This window comes from Papaver somniferum, chromosome 1 (assembly GCF_003573695.1).
Source record: "Papaver somniferum cultivar HN1 chromosome 1, ASM357369v1, whole genome shotgun sequence".
Lineage (NCBI taxonomy): Eukaryota > Viridiplantae > Streptophyta > Magnoliopsida > Ranunculales > Papaveraceae > Papaver > Papaver somniferum.
The window spans coordinates 223,616,166-223,642,541 of record NC_039358.1 but is presented as its reverse complement, the minus strand read 5'-3'; the positions used below and the strand labels follow the sequence as shown (position 1 = coordinate 223,642,541).

General features: G+C 38.5%; 1 long non-coding RNA gene across 1 annotated transcript; it reads left to right on the top strand.

The window, feature by feature from the left end:
* Nucleotides 1–19,008: 19,008 nt before the first annotated feature.
* LOC113337499 lies at nucleotides 19,009–20,990 on the top strand. Its single transcript, XR_003354282.1, has 3 exons — nucleotides 19,009–19,244; nucleotides 19,568–19,615; nucleotides 20,809–20,990. It is a non-coding gene; the product is annotated as an uncharacterized LOC113337499 (long non-coding RNA).
* Nucleotides 20,991–26,376: the final 5,386 nt, after the last annotated feature.

Here is a 26,376-nt window from a genome sequence, read left to right as displayed (position 1 = left end):
TTTGAGTAAGAAACAAGTAAATAGGAGAGAGAAATTCTAGAGCAGAGATCATTCTTGATTTCTTTATCTTTTCTTGTAAGAACATTCAAAGATTAATCAATAAAATTAAGAGTGTAAACCTAAAAATGAGTTGATTAATAATGAAATCATATGAGGGATGTAGTGTAGGATTTCCTGCAACTACAACTAAGGGAGACACTTCGCCTTGAAAGGGAACGAGATAGGGATCTAGCGGAGCAGCATTCCCGATTGACGAGACAAAACGCCAGACTGATGCTGCAAAATCGCCAACTGAACGAGGAAGCTGCAGCTGACGACACGGATTCAGAGGTGGACATGATATCACCAGGAGAAGAAGATTTACGACGAAGAAGACATACCCGCGAGGACGACGGAGGAGAACGAAGAAGGAGACGACGAAGATAAAGCAGTGAAGAAAGAGAACTGAGAAGAAAATTGGAAACATCAAGTTGGGAAGATCAAATGAGGAGATATGAAGAAGAGCAGAGATATGAGGAAAATGAGAGGAGGAAAGAAGATGAAAGACAACGCGAATTCGACCGGAGGAATGAAGAAGAAAGGAGACGTGGTGAAGGAAGGCACAGCGTGGTGAGAGGTGGCCGTCGGGAAGAAAACAGAGGGAACCTGAACCAAGAAGTCCTGGATGAGCTACGAGATATGAGGATGTTGATAAATAATTCGTGAAGAGGCGGCAGAGTGCAGCTGGCAGAGGCAATAGAGGAGGCCGATAAATCTCCGTTTACCTATGAGATAATGTACGCTGACATCTCAGAGAAATGTGTACGGCCAACACTTCCGAGCATATTTAGCGGATCCGAGAGTGTTGTGCAGGACCTGAAACAATATTTCGTTGATGCAATGGGGACGAAATGATGCGGTGCTTTGTCGATATTTCACCGCGAGCTTGGCTGTGGAAACATTAGCTTGGTATGACGGGCTACCAGAAAGATCAATTTCGTCGTTCAAAGACTTACAGAGAATATTCATGACCACTTACATCACTAACAATATGCTGAGGCCGGGGATCGAAACTCTATTCAACCTAAGGAGGAGACCTACAGAAAGCCTGTGAGGATTGGTAACGAGGTGGAGGACCGTATGCAGCGGGCTTGCAGGGAGAGTTGACGAGAAAAATTTCATCCTAGCTTTCGTGAACGTGTCAATCCCAACTGATCAGTTGTACACTCAAATATTCATTATTCGCAACTCCTTAACCATGAATGAATTAAGAGAGTACCAAGAGGAGTACATAGCGTTAGAAGAAAAGTAGAGGCAAGTCAGCGAAGCAGTACCAATTCCAGCAAAGGAAAGGAATTCGAGGGTATTACCAAGGGCAGTCATGTTATGGAGAATGATCCAAAATATGAAAAGGGAGAGCCATCAACTCCGGTCCCAGCGAAGTTAGTAGTTGTATCAAGCGGAGATCAAGAGTGGATCGATCAACAAAGATATGAGTAGTCAAGACGAAGGAATTATGAGCCACGAAGCTACAACACGGGATATTAAAAAAATAAATAACCAAGGGCCCAGATTTGGAGAGCGAAGACCAAGTGCACCATCTTTTGAAGACATAAAGCTCCCTAGGCTTAACACAACTGTGGAAAAGGTATGGGAGGCAATAGTATTAACAGAGGAGATCCCACCACCACCTAATTTGGGAAGAGAACCACCATCGAGAACTAGGAGTCATGAGTTATGCAGATATCACTGCTTTCATGGGCATCATACTAATGATTTTCAAAACATTCGACGAATTATACTTCGTCTGATAGAGCCGGGAAAACTCGCACATTTCCTAGAAAATTATGTACCACCACCGCCACCACCTCGTGACAATCAGCCGGTATACCGAATTGAAATATATCGAGGAACAAAAAGGATGAATTATAACACGATAATACATGCAGTAAAGAGCATCCAAAATTTCCATGACAATATACTCAAGAGAGTACATCAGAGGGACTTCGAAGGAAACAAAATATTCAGCATCAATACGAAGAAACCGTTGGAGGAATGGAAGAAAAGAGAAATAATGTTCTCAGCAAAGGATGTACCCGAAGGAGGAAATTCGCACACAAACCCTTTGGTTATAACCCTGAATTTTGGGAAATACTCAAGGTGGGAAGAAGATCCAGCCGAGAAGGCAAAAATCTGGGACAAAATCTTAGTGGATATGTGGAGCTCGGTTGATATACTCTTTTATCATACATTTAGAACCATGGGATACAAGGACTCGGATCTCGTGCCATCGACGTACAACATATATGGATTCAATGGAGTTGCATCTAAGCCAAAATGAGAACTAGTTGTAAAGATTTTTGCTGGCGAGCTAGAAACAAAAGTCACAGTCTGCGTGATAGACATAGACTCACCTTACAATGCTCTTACAGGAAGACCATGGATACACGGGATAAAAGGAATCACATCGACATATCATCAGACCATACGGTTTCCTATGCCGAGTGCAATTGGCGAAATAAGGGGAGATCTTAAGGACGCACAAGATTGTATTAAAAAGGATGTCCATAACTGTGAGGAGAAAATAAGGAATAAAATGGAACAAAAAAAGAGGGCATGCGAAGAGAGAAGAGCGGAGCGGTTGATGGTATTCACAATAGGGATAGGTGAAGAGCTAGTTGCAATGCAGAAGGATGTAGAAGAGACGGAGAAAACAACGACGGACGGCGAGAAGAACCGCATGATGACTCCAGAAAAAGGAATCCAAGCCGAAATAAAGCAAAGCGGAAAGGCAAAGAAGGGAAAAACGGCTGAAGAAAGCGAGGTGACAAAAAATGAGAAATAAATCCCCGCCATCAAGGAAAAACAAACCCCGCGGGGAGGAGCAAAAACAAACACTAATAATCTCAAGAAAGTGTCGATACAAGAAGCTGAGGAGAGCGTTGAATTACATGATTCTCTAGGTAAGGAAGGAAAGGCTTGAGAAGAAGAAGAGGTAAAACGATTAAAGAAAGAACTCTACGAAGAAAGACGAAAGAAGGAAGATTTTGTGAGAGAGCGTATAAGGTTGGAAAGGAAAAATGAGAAACTTGTTATTAAGAACAATCATCTAAAAAGGAAGCAAGCGGAAGGTAATGCACAAAGTGGAAAATATGCTACAAAAAGGGCATTAGCAATTGAAGGACATCGCGAATACCGCGCGAGAAAACAAGGGACGAGGAGAACAAAATAAACGGGAAGATCTAAAAAGAGCCATAGAGAATAGAATGAGGGAATTCGGAGAAAAAGAGTATCTAATGCATCGATCGACGATGGCCGGTGGGAAAAGAAACAATATCCCAGTGACAAAAAAGACAACCGGACTGCAGCCAGAAATGAGGAACAAATGCGCGAAAAACGAACCGTGCAAGACGGAAATAGCGGCACTTTTCTTGTTAAAGCAAAGGGAAAATGAAAGCTTACGAAGTCTAGTGGCGAGATGGGACGTGATTTGCGAATAACTAAAAGGTAGGATTTCAGAGGAATATTTAGTGCACTCGTTCATTTATGCGCTGTCAACTAGGCAGCCATTATTTCCGACTCTGTTCAAAATTAGGAACGAAGTAAAAATGAGGGGGTTAAAAGGATATCAATCAGAGTATATTCGCACAGAAGAAGAACGCTGATAATCAAGGAAGGATTGCAGGAATAATATGAATGTACTTATTTTAATCCAGCAAATGATAATGTATCGAATTTTTAAAAGGATAGTAATGAAATTTTGTTGAATCGTGTCATAAATATGAATTTTTATACTTACAAGATAACCAAGGAAAGATAAGACCTCGCATTAGGGGGAAGATAAGATTCACGAAGTAAACGGTTTCCAGGGAAACTTAAAACCTTCGCCTAGGAAGGCTGAGAATCCAAGGCATGCACCGTAGTTCGCATGAAAATGCAAGAGGCAAGACCTAATGCATGTCGTGAACAACTCTCAAAGAGAAAGTTAGGGGCAATGATAAGACCTATCCGCCGAGGGTCCCTTTTATGATGGCCTTTGGTAAGGGGTGCATAAATATGACCAAGGCGCCGAAGTATTCGGTTGAGCTGCGGGTGCCTGGGACGTCTGGAGCGTTACCGTCCATGTCCGTATGGAAAGTCTTGGCTATGATGCACTCGATCCCAAAGAAGCCTCACTTAGGGTGTGACTTCGTAATCCCAAGCCATATCGGCGAAGGTGATAAGAAGTCACGAAAACAACTGAATGTCGTAATAACTGGATGGGAGGAGACCAACATGCATGTTAGGGTTAACCTACTTGAAGGGGAAATCAGGGGAGTATAAAGGGATGAAACCCTCTAGATTAGGGATTGTGTGACCAAAAAAGACGGCAATGTCATGGGACTAATATTCATGGGAATGTCTAGACCTGTCGCATTGTAGCGAGATGGGGAAAAATAAGTGTTAAGGCGAGGTTGATGGATTATTATTCGAAATAGTAATAAGCGCCTGAGACTTCGCCGAATTAAAATCCTTAAAGAAGGATGAGGCACAATAAGACCTTAATTAGGAGGCACAGTAAGACCTTGTATAAAGTAACATGTAACAATCAGAAAGAGAATAAGGACTAATTACGGCGAGACACTTGATGAATTCCAAAAATAAAAGAAGGCAGATAAAAAAATCTAGCGAGATTCAAAGTTTGTGAAACCGCAGTAAAGGCAAAGCGACCAAGGAGAAGACATAGCTTGACTTGAACAACTTCGCCTTGATCGTCTAATGCTCAACAAGAACAAGAGGCAAGTATATACTTTTACATTTCATGTTCTTCTTTAGCATTATCCTCGCAAGACTCAGCGTTCCGCCAAAATAAGACCCTATCAAGAAAAGGCAAAGGTAAGAACAAGTGAAATAAGAAAGTTGAAGAGGGGGACGACGTGAAAAGCACAGACGAAATTTAATATAAGATGCGGCGAAGATGCCTAGCAAACCCCAAGGGAAGAAAGGAGCTCGCAAAAATTTAAAGCTTAAGGTCTAAAGCTTATGGGGAGGGTTGGATTAGCCTTGGGTTGTACCTTGGAAATACACAAATGAATAAGAAGCAAGTATATGCTTTAAATTTAATTATTCTTTTGAAGTATTTCTCCGATAAGTATATGTTTAACGAAATAGAAAATCATAACAGTGATACAAAAATTCAATCAAAAGATTACCCAAAGAATAAATTAAGATGTTTTGCTCCCCAAGCTTGGGAGCGCCCAGAAAGATAAATTGTTTCAAAGATAGTTAAACATAAATATGAAGGAAGAAAAACTAAGATTGATGCTGAAGAGGGATGTCATCAGAGAAAGCATCACCCGCTTCACCAGGACCAACATCAGTACTGGCAGAGGCACCCTTGGATTCTTCCTCCACGACCTTTTCCTCGTCGATCTTCCGTTCCTCGCCATCTTCGCTGAGCCTCTTTTCTTCGCCAGAGATGATCCTATCGTCCTTTGGTTTCTCATCATCGGAGAACACCTCCAGAGGAAAGACAGGACGAGGAAGGTCATGTTCGTCGCAGAAATTACCAAAAAGAGAAACCAGATAGTCCTGGGTGTTCTTGCGATCTAACTTCGCCACCTTCGCAGAAGTTGCAATCATCTCGTCCATATCATCATTCAAATCACTGACTTCAGTTGTAAGGCGAGAAACCTACGTGCGAAACTCATCCCTTTCACGAGAAAGACGAAGGACTTGGTTCTTATGAAGATCTTCAGATTCTGCAAAACCAAACAAAACTAAATCAGGAACTAGAAGTATTATAATCAATAGCATTCCGCATTGCACCTAAAGCTACCTTCCATTTGCAAGATAATGGTGTTCAAGGTTTCTTGGACGTCGGTATGCAAATGATCCAGCCTGGAGATAGTTAGATCCGACTCGTGGAGTTGAACACATAACTCGTGGTAGGCATTGTCCCATCCTGTACCATGACCCGACTTTGAGGTATCTTTGTCAGATCGAATGACGAGGGAATCCTTGTTCTTGCGAGAATCTGTTGACTTGGTAGACCTCGGACGAGATGAGTTATCTAACTTAGCTTGAAGAAGTTCCACTTTCTTCTTCAGACAGTTGATCTCTTCATTTAAACCGGCTACCTTGTTACGAGATTTGCGAAGATCAACCACGACTTTAGCTTTACTCTTGATCACGCGCTCGTTATCTTCTTCCAGTCTCTTATAGTTAGCCAGTGCCGAGGAATGAAGGTTCCTTGAAGTAATGAGGGAGTAGCTGACTCGTTGAAGCTCAAACTTGAGGCGCTCATTCTCATCGTGAAGATGATAATTCAGTTCCTCGTTACGAGAACAATTGACAGATAGATGGTCCACTTGTGAAAAAAGGGTCTCGACCTACTCATTCAAAATCTGGTTCTCAGACACATAGCAATCATTTTGGGTAACGAGGTTCAGATTCTCAGCGTAAATATCTTCTAGCGAGGTAGATGTTTCGGAGGAATCCATTTGGCGTTGCATACAACGAGCTTGACGAAATACAAAACAAGAAAATAACATAAGTAAAAGCAAAGGCAAAGAACGATTCTGCAAGGGGAGAGAACTTACTTAGAAGTTTCTCTATCTTCTGATCCAGCTTGTTGGAATGCTCCTTTTCCTCTTGAAGATCCTTATCTAAAACTTTGATCTGAGCCTCGTCCTTCTTTTCCTTCTCGCAAACAAATCTGATTTCCACAAGGCTGGCCATATGGCGGTGGACTTCCTGCGAATCAAAGAGTCGTAATTCAAGAAATATGTCTCAGGACAGGAAGAAGGCATGACGGGAAAATCATAAAAGGTTCACCTGATTCATCAAGGCTGAATGTTGTTGGAGAGACAAGTTCATAGAGGCGTTAAGCAATATGGAAGATTCTTGAGAAAGGAAGTCATCATAGCTAAAAGTCACCAGAGATTTTAAGGAACGAGTCCTCATGGCTGGATCTTCGCGAGCTTTGTCGTTGACCTCTTGGAGAAACTTCATGTCCGAGTCATATAGAAGATTAGACAGCACCGACGGATCCGCCTGCTTATTATTCTCTCCAACAGAGGGATCCTCTGTGGATTTCTTCAGACGGTCAACCTTGGGATGAACAGGAGGATCAACTACTTTGGGAGGAGCAGTTGTGCGAGGCTGAGAAGGTTGGAACTTGGGAGGGGTAGAGAGACTTGAAAGTATAAATGAACTTGGAACTGCGGTGAAATCATCCAGATCCAAGACCTTTCGTTGCCTCTTGGACCCGCCAGAAAAGGGGACACTAGTCTGCGAGATAACGAGTTCGTCAGGTAGAATGACTAAAAACATGAAATCTGCGATGTAACAATAATGGCGAAGTAAAATACCTGAGAAGAAGGAGTAGGTGGAACAGGATGATCACGCCTTTTTCTCCACTTAGTTGACTCATGAACAAGCTACTTCGCAAGAAGAGAGCCATCCTGCGAAGAATAGAAGGTTAGAATTTAAGGATATCACAAGAATAAAATAGACGAGATAAATACCTGTTTGGGAGTTAAAGACTCGGAAGTAGCAACCTTCCCCTTGGAAATCTTGAGAAGACCAGCGACATGAATCACAAACTGAAAGAAAAGGGGAACATGAGAACGATTCGGACCCTGAAACGAGATAAATCGTAATGAAGAAAATCATACCTCGGTTGGCACAGACCACCGAAGCTTCCAAGGACCGCATCCAGCGAGATAGCAATGTTTAGGAAGAGGGTCTTGACGAGGATCCCCCTTTTCTTCAAAGCCCCAAACAAATTTTTATGTTCTCGAGTTCCCTTGCTAAGTGCCCTTAGTACTTTATGGGGTGTACCCTCTTTTTAGCCGTTAGTAATAATTGGGTGTATTATTGAATAGTGAGCCATCGGTTAGATACAGACAGGTGTACTGCCTAGATTAGTCTTCTTTTTCCAAATAGGGTTTGTTATTATAACCTGTAAGAGAGGCGGCTTCTCATTCATGAATATTCAGCTATTTGGAGTAATTACTTTGTTCTTCACTGTTTCATTGTCTCACCTAGGCTCTTATCCTTGTAATTTGAGAATAAACTTTCATTTCCGATTGTGAATTTGTTGTGGTAACACAACAATTGGCATCAGAGCCGTTAAATGCTTGTTTCACTATGGGGGGAAGCGGTAGTCCAACTTGAAAATATCTTCAAGATAAATATGATTCACAACGGCTACAAATCAACTCATTAAATGACAAGATCGACAAGATGATGACTAAAGAGGAGTTCAACCTTCAGATGGATACTACCATTAAAGACTTCAAATCTCATATGGAGTCTTGCATTGAAAAAAATTTTCTCAGAAGGACTCTCATGGAATCGATCCAAACCGAGCTGAGTCTTCCAATAGACACACACATCATGAACATCGAGAACCCTCCACTCATCAGCGTCTACCTAAACTCGACTTCCCTTGATTCGATGGTGATAACCCACGCTCCTGGATTCAAAAGTGAAACCATTATTTCCAGCTTCACCACGTCACTGATGAACTACAGAAGGTGAAAATGGCTGCAATACATCTTGATGGTAAGGCTGAAACTTGGCTTTTAAACCTGCAATCTTTCAGATCTATTGTTTCTTGGTTCGAATTGAGCCACCAATCTTGCTTGCGATTTGAAAACCCAGCTAATGAGAATGTTGTAGGCAATTTCAATAAAGTATCCCATACAACTATTGTGGATGCCTTCTTTGAGGAGTTTGAACATTATAAATCTCTTCTGCTAACCTTACACCCTGATTTACCAGAGAACTATTTCATTAACAGTTTTATTGGAGGCTTAAAGCCTGACATTCAAAATTTTGTGCTTATGTTTCACTCCACTACCCTTTTGCGTGCTTACTCTCTTGCTAAGATGGAAGAACAAACTGTCCTACATCGGCAACAATCTCATAAGCACCCTCCCAAATCATTTACAAACAATTTTTCTTCCAAACAATTTAACTCGCATAATTTTCTTCCCAAGCCTATTTATACACCTCCTACCACATTCAAACCACCCCCCCCCCCTCCACCACCTAGAGATGCCCAATCTCCAACCCCTCATATTCGCAGACTCACTCAGGAGCAAGCTCGCAAGCGCAGAGAGCAAGGTCTTTGTTACAATTGTGATGAGTTTTACAAGACTGGTCATGTGTGTGTTAAGAAACAATTGTTTATGGTGGATACTTCTGTACAAGATGAACTTGAAGTGATTCTAGAGGAACATCCAGTTGAGGATCCTCCTTTCCTGTTTATTCTGACATGGAGATTTCTCTTCATGCCCTCACAGGTCATGCTAGTGGTGAAATAATTAGGATACCTGGTCTTCTTAAGAAGCAAGCTATTTCAATTCTTATTGATACTGGGAGTACCCATAGTTTTATTGATTCTGAATTATCTAAGTCTTTGCAATATGACATTTCACCCACTGTTCACCTTCTAGTCACAGTAGCTAATGGAGAGAAGACCATCAACACAGGTGTTTGTTCCCAACTTCAGTGGACAATGCAAGATCACAAATTCTGTGCACCACTCAGACTGCTCCCACTTGGAGGATGTGATATGGTGCTTGGTACTGACTGGCTCAAACAACTAGGTGATGTTCTCTTTAACTTCTCCAAGCTTAGCATCACATTTAAACATAAGGGTAAGAAGATTACACTTTCTGGTAGTCACCAAAAATCTACCTTATTACACATGAGTGGTAATGCTGTTAAGAATTTTTTCAACAAACACACTCATGGTGTCATAGCTCAGCTCTTTTCTATATCCACTCAATCCATTTCAGCACCAATACCACCTCAAGTCTCTACACTTTTACAACAATATCAAGATGTGTTTTCTGAACCCTCTCAAATGCCACCACAAAGGAGTTTGGATCATACCATTCCCCTAAAACCAAACTCTGCACCTATTTTTATGAGACCGTATAAGTGCCCTTATATTCAAAAATATGTTGTAGAAGACTTGGTAAAAGACATGCTAGCTTCTGGAGTCATTCAACCAAGTCACAACCCATTTGTAGCTCCTATTCTTCTGGTTAAAAAGAAGGACAATACCTGGAGATTTTGTGTTGATTATAGGAAGCTTAATTCCATCACCATTAAAGACAAGTTTCCAATCCCCATTATTAAGGAATTGCTGGATGAACTTAATGGTGCAAAGTGGTTCACAAAAATTGATCTCAGGTCTGGCTATCATCAAATCCGAATGGCACTAGCTGATATTTTTAAGACAGCCTTTAGAACACACCATGGTCACTTTGAGTTCAGAGTAATGCCTTTTGGTCTCACTAGTGCTCCAGCCACCTTTCAGGCACTAATGAATGAGGTATTTGGTGCCCACCTGAGGAAGTTCATTCTAGTCTTCTTTGATGACATTCTCATCTACAGTTCTAGCTTGGAATATCACATTCAACACCTTCAAATCACTTTGGAAATTCTAAGACAGCACAAACTGTTTGCTAAGTTCTCTAAGTGTTATTTTGCTCAAGAAGAACTAGAGTTTCTGGGTCATATTATCAATGAAGAAGGTGTTAAAGCTAACCCTGCTATAATCCACAACATGACTGAATGGCCTACTCCTACTACACTTAAAGAGTTAAGAGGATTTCTAGGACTCACTGGGTATCACAGAAAGTTTGTTAAGGGTTATGGCCTTCTCAGCAGACCCCTTACTGAACTTCTCAAAAAGAATGCTTTCACATGGTCCCCTCAAGCTATTACATCCTTCAACAATCTCAAGATAGCCATGAAAAACACTCCAGTTCTGGCACTCCCTGATTTCACTAAAGAATTTGTGCTAGAAGCTGATGCTTGTGAAAATGGCATTGGGGAAGTCCTCATGCAACAAGGAAGACCAATTGCTTTCTACAGCAAACACCTAGGCCCAAGAGCTGCTTCCTTATCTACTTATGAAAAAGAAATGCTTTCCATTTCTCAAGATGTTACAAAGTGGAGACATTACTTACAGGGCCACCATTTCATTATTCAAACAGACCACCAAAGTATCAAGTACATTCTAGAGAAAAATATTGCTATTGTGGTCCAACAGAAATGGGTCATTAAGCTTCTTGGTTTTGACTATGAAGTAAGATACAAGAAGGGGTCAGAAAATAAAGCTGCTGATGCTTTATCAAGAAGGCCTCATCCATCAGCTGAATGCTTCTCCACCACTGTCACTCAACCTCTTTGGTATCAAGATATTATTTCCAGCTATGAAGGTGATGACATAGCACAACAACTTATCTATGAACTTCTAATTACTCCTTATGAAACAGCAAATTTTACTTATCATGATGGTGTTCTGAGATATAAGCATAAAATCTATGTGGGATCTGCTTCAAATACAAGACATCATATCCTCTCCTCAGTGCATTCTTCTGCTGTAAGTGGACACTCTGGGATTCAAGCTACCTACATTAGAGCTAAGATTTACTTCTATTGGCCCAAACTGAGAGAAGATGTTTATCTCTTTGTTTCAAATTGTGATATCTGCCAAAGACACAAAGGTGAACATCAACATCCTGCAGGTCTTCTACAGCCACTGCCAATACCAGCTCAACCATGGCAACACATTTCCATGGACTTGATTGAAGGCTTACCCCTCAGTGACAGGAAGAATGTTATCTTAGTTGTGGTGGATAGGTTGACTAAGTATAGTCATTTCATTCCTCTCCTGCACCCATATACATCCCTTTCAGCGTCTAAGGAATTCATCAATCAAGTGATCAAACTTCATGGATTACCAAGTTCCATTGTATCTGGCAGAGATAAAGTTTTCAGTAGCTTGTTTTGGCAGGAACTATTCAAGGCCTTGGGCACACAATTACATCTAAGTACTGCATATCACCCTCAGACTGATGGACAAACTGAAAGGGTTAATGCTTGCTTGGAAACATACCTCAGATGCATGTCCAGCTACAAGCCAAAGAATTGGTGCAAATGGCTACCCTTAGCACAATGGTGGTACAACTCCATCTTTCACACTAGCCTCAAGATGAGACCATTCAAGGCCTTATATGGGTATGAACCTCCACACGTCGCCTTTCCATCTTCTGTGACTACATCTGTTGCTGCTGTAGAATAATACCTCCAGAAAAGGGATGAAGTTCTAAATCTCTTAAAATAAAATCTTCATAAAGCTCAGAAAAGGATGAAGCTATATGCTGATACTAAGAGAGTAGATAGAAACTTTGATGTTGGTGACTTGGTTTACCTGAAATTACATCCTTACAGACAATCATCCATTGCCCTGAGGAAAAATGCCAAACTCTCTGCTAAGTATTATGACCCATTTCCAGTTCTTCAGAAGATTGGAGCCGTTGCTTACAAGTTGCAGTTACCCTTCAGCTCAAGGATACACCCTGTTTTCCATGTTTCTCAGCTTAAGAAGAAGATTGGCTCTAGTCACATTCCATCTCCTTCTCTTCCAGTTGTTTACCATGAAGGCCATATTGTTCTACACCCAGCTGCCATTTTGGATACCATGACCATTTCCAGAGCATGGAGACAAGTTGAACAAATGCTTATTCAATGGACAAACGCTTTTGCTGAAAATGCTACTTGGGAAGACTCTGCATATGTCCATGCCCACTTTCCTAATTTTAATCCTTGAGGACAAGGATTTTGCAGAGAGGGTGGCATTGTTATGTTCTTGAGTGCCCTTGCTAAGTGCCCTTAATACTTTATGGGGTGTACCCTCTTTTTAGCCGTTAGTAATAATTGGGTGTATTATTGAATAGTGAGCCACCGGTTAGATACAGACAGGTGTACTGCCTGGATTAGTCTTCTTTTGCCAAATAGAGTTTGTTGTTATAAACTGTAAGAGAGGTGGCTTCTCATTCATGAATATTCAACTATTTTGAGTAATACTTTTTTCTTCATTGTTTCATTGTCTCACCTAGGCTCTTATCCTTGTGATTTGAGAATAAACTTTCAATTCTGATTGTGAATTTGTTGTGGTAACACAACACAAAAGGGCCACCAACCACCAAAGGAAACATCGCCCAATCATCATCATAAGAGAGGCGAAGTTGGGAATCCACATCTAACATGAGAGCTTTGGTCGGAGCCACAACGATATTTCGAACAAGATCAATGCCCCACTCTTGGTACTCTCTCGCGCTGGTGAATTTAGCTGAGTAGTTGGCCACGAAAGAATCCACATTGAAGTCACGAGAATCGAATTCTTCAGCTACTGATGGGACTTGGGAAGTACCATTATCTTAGCGAATCTTAAACTCGCTGGAGATGCGAATTGCATTACCAGAGAGTTGGAAAACTCCACACTGCAGCTTACCTAGAATCTCGAAAAAGATGGGGTTAGAAGGGTCGTAAAGGGGGAAAGATAACCCATCCCTCAGTTGGACCATAGTGACGATCATCTTGTCGGACGACCAGATATCCGACTGAATCCACCTGCAATTCAGTTCCATGTCCTGAGTAGCAGTAACGTGAGGACTCACAGAAGAATCGACGGCGGGAGTTAGGGTTAAACCCATCTTTTGAAAATCTGATTGGAATTCCTCAAGAGATTTGAGTGAGATAGTCGCGGAAATCTTCCTGGATGCCATGATAACGAAAGAAGAGTAAAAGGTTGAGAAGGATAGTAACAATTGCAGAAGAAAGAGAAAGTGCAAAAACCAGATAAACGCGGAGTAAAGGAGGAAGAAAATAAACCCCAGAACTAAGTAAAATGGGATATAATTAGCACAGAAAAAATGACTGCTTTAGTGGGTTGACGACACGTTCGAGGTGTACTAACCGGCAATAGGCGGTTACTCAGAGAACGTGGTCACGTGGAAGCAGGAAAGTGGAGAACGTGGCGGCTAAGGAATCCAAAGCGGTTATTCCATTCTCATACGGCTCGAATGGAATAAGAAAAGGCAAAATGTGGGTACACGAAATAGACTCGCCGTGTGTCGAACGCAAAAGGAAGAAGCATGACTAGGAAATCTCACTTATAGATCTCAGTCAAAGACTTGTCAATTCGAATTTCAGAATTACCTCGTCACCGATCGATCCCGCGAAGTATCATACGGAAACAAGGAGACTTACACGAAGAATCTAAGTTACGAAAAACCAAGTTAGAGTATCCAACAAGATGGCAACGAACAAACCGAAAGGGCGAAGTACGGTAACTTGGTTGAAAAGATAGATCGCGAAGTAAATATATTGGGGAATAAGAAAAGAGACAGTTATCCCGACAAACCCATGTGAAGGTAGCGAAAGAAGGGGGAAAACTTTATGGAAAATGGCCTGGACGAAGTATAAAGCGCTCCTGAGAAGATTCGGCGAAGTAAAATGAGTTGTACCCCATTAGGCTTGGTTGGCCTATAAATAGAGGTCCTTGGGCAATGCATTGGGGATCGGATTTTGGAGAGAGAAAAGAGCTTAGTGTAGAGAGCGAGATAAGAGTTTTCTTGTGTTCAAGAACTTGTATTTGTTTTCCTGGAATTCACCTATAAAAGATTTCTTAGTCTATATTACTTAAACATATCTTAGATCTTGATTGTTTTCTTTTTGGGTGTACTACTGGATTTCGAGTAGTTACAAAGATAATGGGAGTTGGGTGGGCAAGTTGAATTGAGTTTTAAATAGGACTCTAAACCAGTGAAAGTGATCCCTGGTTCATCAAGGTAAACAAGTGGATCAAACTTCTAAACGATATGTTGCTAATGGGGGATACCAATTTGATTAGGGATATACCCATAAGACAAAATACTCCACACCATTGATTAAATGAATTAATTTGAAAGAGCTACCGGACATGTGGGAGTCAAATTTAGCTCAATGGCACATAGCCTACCAATTTATGGCGCTGAGCCTAGGAAAGGTTGTTGCTAAAAAGAAGGTACACCACCGCAGCGTTCCTGATTATTACTTCTTCTTTTTTTCCCGTCCAATGCAAAGTGAACTTTTATTTTTCTCTTTTCCACTCAAAATAAACAAAATTTGAAGAGTAAAAGTCCATTTCCGTGGAACGGAGGTAGTAGTCAAGAACTTATATAGGAGTTTGCATTTTACATGATGGTGTTCTATTGTCGGTTAAACAGTTTCATTCAGGGTTCAATTTCTATTGCTTTCTTAGGGAAAAAAAACATAACAGTTTTGTCTCCTCGAGGCGTTACGATATTCTTGGGATTTCAATTCTGCAAAGGGCGATTACAATTTGCAACTTTAAACAAATGAGTACTGAAAATAACTTTAGGCTTTAGTTTTGATTGATTGATCGATTGATCAAACAAATGAGTTAATGTGCTTTATATGAATTTATTTATAATACAAGAAATGTGGTCTGTTGAATCATTGGCCCATTGTTTTGAAAGACACCCCCCTCGTGACCCTCGCACGTTATTAAACAAAAGAAACTCTAGGAAAATGCACAGTCAAGTGCATACTATACCCGAAATGCTATTCACATCTCTATAACAACACACCACTCACACCTTAACAACATCTAAACCCCACATCTATTAAATGGTGAACCATTTTCTCCATCCGTGGACTCCTTCTTAACAATCCTAAACCAATACCACCTATCATTGAGTGCTAAATAAAGCTGTGAAGGGAACTGTGAATAACATTTTCGATAGTATACTAGTGTTAGTATATATGCATAAAGAACACGGTTATATATCTCAACTCAAGTGTTGTATTGGGATCGGTTAGTTTGGACTATAGTTTACTTATACATCTTGCAAAAAAAAAAAAAAAAAAAAAAAAAAAAATAGTGATTAAATTTTCCTAGCATTTTTAGGGGCCATCCAAAAAGAATTAGCCCTTATCTCGCGTATTTTATAATGGCAAAAATGTCCTTCCACAATCGGTAGTTAATACTACAATCGGTAGTTTAACTACAATCGGTAGTTAATTTTGTTACTTTAACCTCCGAATATATTCAATTTTCGAATGTATTTCTTCCTTTTACTATTTTAGTTTCTTGGGACATCATTTATAGCGTTGATGATATCTTTACCCTATCAATGATCTACTATGTGAAACATAAACTTCCCCTCAGTTTTTCTATTCCAAAATGGAGAAATTTATCTGTGGTTCCCTTTCACGTCTTCTGTTTTCTCATTGCCCGCCTCAAACGGGATATCGACGTTTAAGCTTCAACGTTTGGGCACATATGGTGTTCATTCATATCCCCATTCATTGTTGGAGTAGATGGTATCACATCTGATCCATTAGTAATTAACCTTTTGACGTGCCATAGTAAATCCATTTTCTTGGGAAAAAAATGAAAGAGTACATCGGGACCCTTGAAGAGTTGATGGGAGTGTTTAAAGGAAAATTTGTTGTTTGGTCCTATGCTCATATAGTTATTTATAATAGGGTCCAACCGGATTTTATAGGTAGATAAATAGATTGTTATCTATCGATTATGTTTCTGTTACTGTAAATTTCGGATCAAATTTTTGATTTCAAACAATCAAATCATAATTTTAAATCACAACTACTATCATCTACTCATTTTATTTGTTTGTTTGTTTGTTTGTTTTTTGATATTCTAACTTTCAACTTTAAGATTAATAAATTTTGAGTTTTAATTTTAAACAACCAATCATAAAATTTGTTTGATCGACGATCTTTGGTTTCGATCAAAATTAAAACGATGAAATTTTTTTCAATCGGTAGAAAAGAGAAGAAGAAGAAGAAGAAGAAGAAGAAGAAGAGGAATGATATAATTTTGAAAATAAAGGATATAGGTTTAGATTTAGTATAGAGGTGAAGGACAATATATACGATTCTTTATCTTAAGACACCCCTTAATCACCTCCAATGGATGAGAATAAAAAGATGGCCTCTAATTCTTTTTGAGTGGTCCCAAAAATGCTAGGTAAATTTTAAGTAACCTCAAAGAATAACTAACCCAGATTCTGGTGCGAAACCTTAAGCTACAAGCTAAACCAAATCCATCTAACTCGGTCTCAAAATTGATATTGCCTACCTAATAAGGCAATGTTGCTTACGGGTCCATATTGGTATGCCGTCCAAATGGAAAGAAGGAATTCAATGCTTTTGTGGGGCAATGTCAACTTGGGAGCATCAAGCATGGTGTGGCGGTGAGATTATATTTTGGCCGGTTTGCGGCAAGGACTGGTTTCATTTTCAGGTTTTAACCATGCTCGGATGTAAGATCTCACCGTGATTTCTACAATTAGCCGAGTGGGGTATGATGTTTTGGTCTCAGGCTCTCAGCTCTGAAGTCCACTTGCAACAGTTTTGGTTGGTGTGATTCATGATGTTCCCTCCTCCCCTGGTAATCGTACCTTTTTAATAAGCTAGATCTACTGTAGGGAGGGAATCATCGTATGGTGTTTCGGCCCTACCATTAGTATTCTTTTACTTCTCTTTTTTCTTTTTTTTTGTTCCATTCTAATTCTTGATTATGAAATTAGTAACGGGTTAATATTAATTTTAAAATTAGTAGTACAAAATCAGCCATGTAATGTAATTGAATTTCTTTGAGCAAAATTATTATTTATCCGGAATCAAGAATTAATTTAAAATTAGCTGCTAAAACAATCAAAAAAAAAAAAAAAAAAAAAAAAAAAACAGGTGTTGCTGTTGCCATGGTCGTGTGTTTTGCTGGTTTGACATTTGAATTTTACACGATATATACAAATTTGCTATTACCATATTATTTGACTTCATCTAAATCGAGTATGCCATTTAATTCAAAGATCATATAGACAATGTTAGCAAGCCCCATATGAGTTTTGTGAAAATTCAAAGTTTTAATGAAGATGAATATATATATTCCAGCAAGTTTAAAGAGTTTTGTGAAAATATGCATGAATAAAACTTTGGAACCCGTAAGCTACCAGATAAGTAGACTAACTGCATCCAGTTACCCGAATCCAACTGTCAAGCTATTTACAAAATTGGTTTGCAACAAATTCACCGGATTGAGATTCTTTCATCAGCTTCTTCATCCAACCATTTTGTCACCTCAAAGAGAAAAATACAGTACAAGACTGTTATTTTTCTCCTCAAGAGATATATTTTGTTTTATGAGATCCTCTCAAGAGATGTTACAAAACAATATTTGGTGGGATTTCATGTTCTGCAAAAGGTGATAAAATTTGCAACTTTAAAGAAATGAAATTTGAAAATGACTTTCGGCTTTCACTACCAGATTCATCAAATAAATTAATGTACGATAGGGAAAATAAAGAAATGTATGAGCATGATCCTTGCACCTTTGAGACAGAAACTAAGAATACATAAAGGCAATGCGGTACAGGTTTGTACAACTAATTTAGAAGTGTGCAAATATTTTGGTTTTGTTCATTTATCTAAATGATCCCGTGGACGCGTATACGTACATGTGAGAAATTTCTTAGCAGATCGCATGGTAGATTTTTCCAAAATCGTATTATTACTTCCCAAGAAAAAATTTATAGAGTGATACAGTACAGTCTAACATTAAGAAGTTGATTTTCCAAACAAGTAGTTAAATTGTTTTGCTGTGAAACAGAAGGAAAAACACTTCTACTACTTTTGATCGCCACTCGAGGCAAGTTATTTAAAAACAATGCCTTGAGCCTTACATTTAGATTATATAGAGTTGGTTGGACCTCTTATCTACTTCACAGTACTTAATCACTAAAATGCAAATCAAAACTAGAATGAACAAAAGATTAAGCATAGAAAAGCAGAGAGTAGCTAATTAATTTGGTGTAACCAACGAAGGTTTGTGTGTTTTGGTCTCCGGTCTATTCCCATTAAGTTTAGTTAGGTACAAATATTCATGATAGTCTAGGCTTTACTTCTATGGGGTGTCTGTATTTTCTTGACTCGGTACCAACATACGACTAGTCTGTATTATAATTATCTATATCAGTATGTGCTAATCTTGGTTTAAAATTTGTATCACTTACTATAATTTAAGGCTAAAAACTACCACCTTACTAGAAGGAGCTATCTACCAAAACCATCAAAGGATTGGAGAAAAAAAAGTACAATCAATATATTACTCCAATGTTTGATTAAACGAAAGCCCGTGGTTTTGATCATCATTCAGATTCATTTTCAGGATGGTGGGCTCTTTCGAACCTGGTTTGTGCATATGCTTGCTGAATCCTCAAATAATAAACTGATCACTAGTTGGTACGGGTCGACCATTATCAAAAACGCCCCAATGTATATAGTTATCCACACCAAAATCACAATACTTCTTGTTTTTGATGAGCAATATCATGTGAACTTTTGCCGATCAAAAATACAAAAAATCATGTGAACTTCTAAAGGTAATCGAGTAACAGTTTATTTCATATGAACTTCCAAAAAATCTGTTGCTTTCTTACTCGTTAATTGCACTGCTCGTTAGTCATTTCTCCATGGACAACAACTGTCTGTAATATTCAGTGACTTCAGTTACAGTGCTGTTGTCTGTATATTATTAAACTCATGCAACAAATTCATTAAATTTTATATTCTTCTTTCAGGTATTCTATGATCCAACCAACCATTACTTATTGCTTATTATTATTAGCAAGTTACATTTAATTTGAGTCTATCACTTAGCTGAAACTGAGTCAGGTCGGTTAACTTCTCTCTTTTTTTAAAACAGAAAAGTGGGATGAATTGAATATCGTATAGCTTCTTTTTGAAAGAGCAGGTAAAGTAACTATTAAACTTTTCATTTAACAAATAAAATGAAATTATGTTTTGTTTAGAAAATGAAATAAAATCTTTACCTTAATTTCAATTTGCAGACTAAAAGGTGAAAAATGAAAAAGAATAAATAAATGATGACTGCTATTCACCACCCAACCAATTTCTTGATAAATTCCAGAAAATGAATTTTAATTTGGTGAGAAGGACATTCAAACATCCTCCGGTTTGTCTTATATGTATTTTGACATCCTCCTCCCTAAACTAGTATACTCTCTTATTAATTTGCAATTCTGCTATGCATGGTGGTTGATCGTTCTCGTTGGATATAAAACTTTCTGTTGATTTGAAGTTCTGCTAGTTTAATTTGGAAACAAAACGACGTTTTCCCTAAGCATAAAGCCTACTTCAGATTTTTTTTTTCTTCTTAATTTGCTCCTTTTAAAATATTATGGATAGGTTTGTTGTTTTAATTCTAAGACTTCACTCAAGTTTTGAAAATCATTTTCTATGATCGGGTACCCTTACAATATGAAGTAAAGAATTAGAAAACCAATATGACAAAACGGTTATAATAGTCGTGTCAGACTATTATAACGTCCTCAATATTGTTAATGTTTTCTAATCCACGACTAAAAATCGAGGAAAACCCAAGATAAAATCTGGAGCATAAGCCTTAATTATGGGTGCGTGTCGTTTGGTGGTCAATTTGTACCCTTGAACGGATGGCTTGCCTTATCGGGTATCAATATCGGATACAATATGCGCGATGTGGGTGATACTGACTTATATTTACCGATGTTGAGAGTTTCTGTCTAATTAAGGTATTGTCATTCTCCATCGTATAGATTTGCATATATTAGATGTACAAATATACTTCAAGTACATTAAATAATGGTGACTAAACCACTGAATCCGAAAAATATTGTAACTTAAATACATTATTACATTATATATGACTAAGTATATTGTCTTCAGGGGTCACGAAAATAATGGGAGAAAGTATTAGGTTTGAGCTAGCTTCTTCAAAATTTGAATAATTAGTAGATGGTTGACTTTGTTCTTCGAGTTGATACCCCACTTGTAAAGAATATGTGCAGGAACTAAATGAATCTTCAAATAATCATTTTCGTTTAACACGACACTAGATATCGAGATTGTTGATTGAAATTCCATTTATTCTCCCTTGTGAAGCAGGATTGATCGGTGAATGACGTTGAATGCATTTGACGGCTAAACTTCCAATTGGGGATTCGTCACATAAATACTGAGAATTGTATTATCTTAATTATAAATCTAAGATGTTACGCTGTAAAAATATATGAATCTTGTTTTTAGCACCATGATCTTGATCTTGAGTACGAATATGGTGCCTTAAATATGCCTTTTTTATTTGGTATCTGTCAGTATAGAAACCACCCGCATCAACGGATACGTATTAGATACCAGGGAATACTGATAAACTATGCTTGGACATAAAATGTCATTTTAAATTTGTTAGTCCTGCCAGTTGAATTTGGAAACCAAGTTCGCCCTCGTAAAAAACCAAGTCCCAAATTTATTTCTTTTGCCCCTTTTCTATTGAAATCCTGGCTCTTTCCGTGGTCTCAATTTTTAGTCTTCAGACAATTTTTGGATAACCGATTTTTACATTCGGAGATTGTCGCTCACATAGTTGAAACAACCTTAATATACTACTAATTACTCCTTACGTCCCTAAATAGATGACCTATTCATTTTTAAAAAAATCCCCACTAATAGATGACTTACATTAGAAGATATTCTAAAACTACCCTTTAATTGCTTATTGTCGGTATAAGAAATACGTGTAATTTCATAGTCATGTGTATATTCGTTACGTAAGTGTTTTAAAATGCTTTTCAATGATATAAAGTTTACGAATATCCATCTATAGTTTAAACGACAAATTATTTTTAAATTTTATTAGTTCATAAAGATAAGATCATAAAAAAAATACTTAAAAATATTCTCTCTCCTCCATGCCTTAAAATTGGTGCAAACTTGAACTAGGTCATCCATGTAGCAATGGAGAAAGTATTTGCATTTCATGATTACAGACTTAGGTCAGAGGAAAAACTCAAACAAAACCGCATAGCCAAGCTCTTATTGCCAATAAAATGCCGCTCAGATTATTTTAACGGCGTTGTTTTTAAACATCAGCATATCAACAACGGTGAGTCCCATGAAGGAAAACTAGTTATTTAGGGGCAACATGAAAGAATCTCTGGGATAGGAAATAACAACAATTTAAGGTAAAAAATCCTTTGTTTGTCCGAAAAGAAAGTTAATTATCCTGGCGTTTTTAGGGGCCACTCGAAAGGATTTAGGGGCCAACAATAAAACAAAAAAGGTCACCCAAAGGGAAAATGTAGCCAGCCCTTATTTCGCGTAATTCGTAATGGCGAAATTACCCTTATATATTCGGAGGATATGATAACATTGTTATCCTCCGATTGCAATCGGAAGCCAAAATATTTCCCAGACTTCCGATTGTAGTCGGTGCAGTATTAGAATGATTTCTGTTTCATTTTTTCATTTCTTTTTCATTTGTGAGTTGTTAGAGTTATAGAGAAGAAGATGAAGGTTGCTATAATCGGAAGGGAATACAACTTAGCAACCTACCGATTATAAGGAGCCATAGATCGAACCCTTGCCATATTCCATATGTTTTGAGTGTAACAGCCAGCCATAACCACTTGGTTCGTGTTTTGGATGCAGCGTTAATCGGGAGTTAAAATATATTACAAAACCTACCGATTATAAGTTGCCCCAAATTCAAATTTTGAAAGCTACCATAATCGGTAGATATGCTAAATAAAATACCTATCGAGTATTGGTTTCTCCACATTCAACTTTCGTCAAATTAGCCGTTGGAGTTTTTGGGAAAAACAAAAAGAGCCGTTGGACCCTAAACCTATATGAAGAAACTCATATCTATCACCCCAATTGCACCAAACTCTTTCCTCTCTTCAGTTTTAATTTTCATAACAAAAAACATGGATATTGCTTTTGCCGAAGAAGAAGATTGTGCTATTTATAGAGCGTGGGTTGTGGTAACTGCTCATGATCGTGTTCACAAGCTCCACAAATCGGAATCCGAAGAACAGATATGGAACCGTATCTTAATGGTATTTGAGGCCTTAGATGGTAATCGAATTCGAAGATCATCCAATGACATTAAGATGAGAAAGAATGCGCTCGATAAGGAGATTGACAAACTTGAAGATGAGGAACGGTTTGTTAGGAACGCTTTTCCTTGGTGGACGTATGAAAAACGATTAAGTATCTCTGTAACTCCAACTCACATTAACAAAAGTTAGTACTAACTTGTTACTCATTCGTAATTTCAGAGAAATCTTGCGGATCGCCGGTATGTGGACCTCTACGGGAAACGATTTGAACATGAAGGATGCTACAAAATCAAGAGGGACAATTTCTATGGTCACTGGAAGTTATGATCTGTTTTAATACTTTTATGGTCAATTAGGAGTATGGATTTAGGTGCTTTTGACGAAATTGTAAGGTTAAGGTCGTTTGAATTTTATGTAATGGATGTAATCGGAGTATTATTAATATAAAAACTAGCCGATTATACGAAATCGGTAGATTATTTTGTTAAACAACCTACCGATTGTAATATTCGGTTATGTTATGAGTCAACTTTCTTTCCGATTATGGTGTTGTTAGGTTCCAGGAAACAGTTTTTTTACATTGAATAATCGAAAAGGTAATAAAAACTAAACCTTCCGATTATGGTTTGTTTTGAACTTGTAATATTCGAAGGATAATTTTTTTGTAAAGTTCCGAATGTACGATGGCCCAAAAATCTGAATTTGGAAAAACTTATACTTTTCAAATTTTGTCTTTGAAATAATCGGATGTTAAATTAGTTACCAAAACTTCCGAATATGGGCTGTCTACCTTCATATTGGCCCTTGGAACCACCTGGAGCCATGGCGTGGTTTGTTTTGAACTTGTAATATTCGGAGGATAATTTTTTGTAAAGTTCCGAATGTACGATGGCCCAAAAATCAGAATTTGGAAAAACTTATACTTTTCAAATTTTGTCTTTGAAATAATCGGAGTTAAATTAGTTACCAAAACTTCCGAATATGGGATGTCTAACCTTCAATATTGGCCCTTGGAACCACCTGGAGCCATGGCGTGGTTTGTTTTGAACTTGTAATATTCGGAGGAATTTTTTTGTAAAGTTCCGAATGTACGATGGCCCAAAAATCAGAATTTGGAAAAACTTATACTTTTCAAATTTTGTCTTTGAAATAATCGGAGTTAAATTAGTTACCAAAACTTCCGAATATGGGCTGTCTAACCTTCAATATTGGCCCTTGGAACCACCTGGAGCCATGGCGTGGTTTGTTTTGAACTTGTAATATTCGGAGGATATTTTTTGTAAAGTTCCGAATGTACGATGGCCCAAAAATCAGAATTTGGAAAAACTTATACTTTTCAAATTTTGTCTTTGAAATAATCGGAAGTTAAATTAGTTACCAAAACTTCCGAATATGGGCTGTCTAACCTTCAATATTGGCCCTTGGAACCACCTGGAGCCATGGCGTGGTTTGTTTTGAACTTGTAATATTCGGAGGATATTTTTTGTAAAGTTCCGAATGTACGATGGCCCAAAAATCAGAATTTGGAAAAACTTATACTTTTCAAATTTTGTCTTTGAAATAATCGGAAGTTAAATTAGTTACCAAAACTTCCGAATATACCACACAAATCATTGTCATTTGAACTTGTCTAACTTAGTTACCCAAACAAATTTCCGAATGTACAACAAAAATCATTGTCATTTATCTGCTCTTCTTTACTTTACGACCGTGACTACCTCCCAGTCCTGCACGACCACGGGTTTGAGCACCTTCAGTTGGAGCAGCTTCAGTTGGAGCAGCTTCAGCGCTCGATGAAGCTCGAGTTCTTTTACCCGTCTTTGATACTGCCACCTTGGGCTGATGCCTCTTCGTGACTTTCTCCCCAAACTGGGCAGCATAATCTTCGTTATCCATATTATCAACTAGATCTCTAGCCTCTTTGATCTTCTCAGCTGGCATGGGATCTCCGCTCTTCAGCATGCAGTTAACATTTTGGAAACACGCTTGAACCTATTCACCTGTTTTTTATACGTAATGACATAACATCAAACGGTAATTACCTAAGATTTATAGGAATAATATAAAATGAACAAAAATATAAGAACACGCACCAGTCTATCATAACCAGCTGGTTTGTCTTTGATGATACAATTATAACTTGAACCCGCCGCAGTAGTGTTGGATTTGATTTCACGGATAACCAAAGGATGTGATACCTTGTTATACCAACTCATATAGTCTGGAGAATTTTCATCACCTCGGTGGTTCGTCTACCAGTGTCGATAATGAAGTCATTCCTCTTATCCCAGTTATCAAGAACAGTAGGTGGGCCTGTGTGAACAATCGTGAGATTATCACCACTAGAAGACACAACTCCAACTCCAATTTGTAGTAATCCCCCATTTTCTCCAGAGGTTGATGTTGTATATACCCGTGTTGTCGCATCACCCTAGAGGGGTTATACATCACATATCCTGTGGGGTGCCACAATGGTCCAAAATAAAGGGACAAGTCCGACCGAACATTTATATGCCCACTGACTCGATCTTCCTTGTATGGATCAAAGCATACGTCCGAGGCCTTCAATTGGTCCAAAATCTCCCTCATGCGAATCAACTGCTGCTCTTTGTCCTAGAACGGTTGTCTTCAAATATATACTTTGTTCCTCTAGGAGTACCTTTGCACCACCCCGGGTTCTCTCCGGCCAACTTCAGGATAGGGAAGTGGTCATAGATCCATGCCTATATACATAAGAAACCAAGTTTTAGTAAATAGATTGTGTATATTCGGTAGTAATTTCCAAACATAATTTCCGATATATATAATCGGAAAAAACTGAGTACCTATCCACCGAATACCCAACATTCGGAAATATATATGGATCATTTCCTACCGAATATGCGTCATTTGGAGTTCAGTAACCTATAGTTTTTCTGGCCTGTATATTCGGTAGTAATATCAAAAATATTTCCGATTATATAATCGGAAATAAAACTAAGTACCTAGCCACCGAATAACAAACATTCGGAAAATAGATGGATCATTCCTACCGAATATGCGTCATTTGGAGTTCAGTAACCTATAGTTTTTCTGGCCTGTATATTCGGTAGTAATATCAAAAAATATTTCCGATTATATATAATCGGAAATAAAACTAAGTACCTAGCCACCGAATAACAAACATTCGGAAAATAGATGGATCATTCCTACCGAATATGCGTCATTTGGAGTTCAGTAACCTCTAGTTTTCTGGCCTGTATATTCGGTAATATCAAAAAATATTTCCGATTATATAATCGGAAAAAAACTAAGTACCTAGCCACCGAATAAAACATTCGGAAAATAAGATGGATCAATTCCTACCGAATATGCGTCCTTTGGAGTTATGAATATGCATCATATGTATTGTCTACCGAACTATAGAGTGAGTTATAGAGTTAAAGAAAAAACCTGCAATAGAGCCACGTTCCCGGCAACTTGGCAGGTTCCTAGCCTCGACGCCTTTCTCAACTCTTCCATCAAGAATGCTAGGCATGCCGTGCCCCAAGAATAGTCACCGACTTCATGGAGAGGATCCAAAAGTTGTATAAGGTTGGCGTCGATCCGGTTGCCAGAAGTATTGGGGAATATG